The sequence below is a fragment of the Otolemur garnettii genome, unplaced genomic scaffold, assembly GCF_000181295.1.
Source record: "Otolemur garnettii isolate 467f Iridium unplaced genomic scaffold, OtoGar3 scaffold00302, whole genome shotgun sequence".
In the NCBI taxonomy this organism is placed as follows: Eukaryota; Metazoa; Chordata; class Mammalia; order Primates; family Galagidae; genus Otolemur; species Otolemur garnettii.
The window spans coordinates 422,325-424,772 of NW_003852697.1; the positions used below are offsets into that span (position 1 = coordinate 422,325).

The following is a 2,448-nucleotide window of genomic DNA, read 5'->3' on the forward strand; positions in this document are numbered from 1 at the left end:
AAAAAAAAAAAAAAAAGAAAACTTTAATTTATTTTAATTTTTTTGAGACAAAGTTTCACTATGTCGCATTGGGTAGAGTGCCATGGCGTCACAGCTCACAACAACCTCAAACTCTTGGGCTTAAGCGATTCTCTTGCCTCAGCCTCCCAAGTAGCTGGGACTACCAGCACCTGCTATTGCCCAGCTATTTTTTTGTTGCAGTTGTTTAGCTTGCGTGGGCTGGGTTTGAACCTGCCACCCTCAGTGTATGTGGCTGGCGCCGTAACCACTGTGCTACGGGCACTGGGCCAACCTTTTTTTTTTTTTTTTGAGACAGTCTCATTATGTCACCCTCAGTAGAGTACTGTAGTATCACAGTCACAGCAACTTCAAACTCTTCGGCTTAAGCGATTCTCTTGCCTCAGCCTCCCAAGTAGCTGGGACTATAGGTGCCCACCACAACACCCAGCTATTTTTTTGTTGCAGTCGTTTAGCTGGCCCAGGCTGGATTCAAACCTTCCACCCTCAGTGTATGTGGCTGGCGCCGTAACCACTGTGCTATGGGTGCTGAGCCCCTATAACCTTTCTTTTCTGCCCATCCGATCCTAGAGTGTACTCTGATATTGTGTCTGCTTCTAACCTTGGCCCTTTTGGGGAATAGATGCTCAAATGGATACAGACTGCCACAAACCAACCCCAGGGGCAAACCCCCAGGGTTTTGGTGTCTCTGGCAACTTCCAGAGGGTGTAGGAAAGTGTATCCTACCAACCCCTCCATCGTCTATATGGGGAACTGAGGCCCACTGAGGGTTAGTGACCTAGCCACCAGCACGAGGTCAGGAAGCACAAAGAAGGAGGCAGTTTCAAACCCAGACTCTGTCCCAGCTCCACTTGTGACCTTGGGTAAATGATCTGGAAGGTTCTCAGCATTATCTGTATAATGGATGTGGTAAGAGGAAGGTGGAGATGCATAAGGAGATGTGGGCATCTATTAGTCATATTTGCCCTGGCTGTGGCCTTTGGCACTTAGGTAGCAGCTGGTCTCAGACTCCCCCAGTTTGGAGATGCATAAGGTTTGCAGGGGTGACAGGCAGCAGGGAAGGAAGTTCAGCAGCTTATGGTGGCAGGGATGTGGGGTGATATAGGCACTGAGACCGCAGCACTGCTTCAGGCTTAGGGAGAGAAGCCAGGGCCAAGGCTGTAGGTGGAGTAGGAGGTGTGATCTCACCTGTTGTCACTTGATCCAGTGATTCTGCTGTCCCTTGAGCTGCTCATGGCAGGGGTAGGCTCCTTTTTGGAGAAGAAGTTAAGTGAGGCTTTTGCCAGCTGCTCTTAGAACTCAGGGGACAGGCTGGGGAAGAGCGGTCATGTTGTGGCTCCTCAGGCAGCCACTGGGTCCTGCTTATCGTTGAGATTCAGGTGGGCTCAACCCAGCCCTGACCTGTAGCTCCTCAGAGCTTCTTGGGGTGGACAGGACTTTGTTAGGGACAGCTGTTCTGCTGTGTGTCTCTGGGAAATTTATACCAATGGTTCTCTATCAGGGGTGATTTTGCCCCCAGGAGACATTTGAAAATGCTAACAGATTTTTGATTGTTACAGTTTTGGAGGGTGCCACTGGCATCTAGTCGGTAAAGTCCTGCCATACTGAAATATATAGGGCAGCACGACAGAATTATCCAGTCCAAGTTATTAGTATTGCCAAGGTTATGAAACTATGCTTTATACCAGTGATTCTCAACCTGTGGGTCATGACCCACAGGAACTGTATTAAAGGGCCATGGCATTAGGAAGGTTGAGAATCACTGCTCTATGCAGACATTTCCCCAAATATAATATGTTTCATAGAAAAGCCATATTATAAACAAGGGATCTGATCAAGTGGGTTTGGAAAATACTGTTTAATACTTTCTTGAAAGTTCCTAGTAAACACCATGGGTATATTCAAGGCTCTGAGAAGTCCTGCTATAAAGAAACATGCTTCCTGGGCCGGGTGCAATGGGTCAAGTCTGTAGTCCCAGCTACTCAGGAGGTCCAGGTGGGAGGTCACTTGAGCCTGAGACTTCAGGACCAGTCTGGGCAACATAATGAGACATTGTCTCTAAAACAAACAAACAAAAATACAAAAAAAAGAAACTAGCCTAGTAGTGACTATTACTATTACTAGGCTAGTAATAGTCACTCCCATGCATATCCCAAACACAGTCTGAAAATTCTGTCTTAGAAAATACCAGCATGTGTGCATATATATCTGTCTCCTGGGGCTCTGCCTCATCCAGGGATCCCTGCAGGGTTTGGGTGGGTGGACCTTTGGAAAGTGCCACACAGGTTGGGATAGTGAACAGGGAAGGACTCTTCTTGTCTCCATTTCAGTTTCTTATTTAAGGTGGCTGACCAGTCAGGCCTAGAGCAGCCTGCCCTGAACATCTGCTGTGTCCATACCCTCTTGAACTAGAGCAGTGTTTTTCAACTT

General features: G+C 47.5%; 1 protein-coding gene across 6 annotated transcripts in view; it reads left to right on the forward strand.

Moving 5' to 3' along the window:
- Positions 1–2,448, forward strand: part of PNPLA6 (patatin like phospholipase domain containing 6) — a 27,443-nt gene that overhangs the window by 8,544 nt on the left and 16,451 nt on the right. The window lies entirely within an intron of this gene.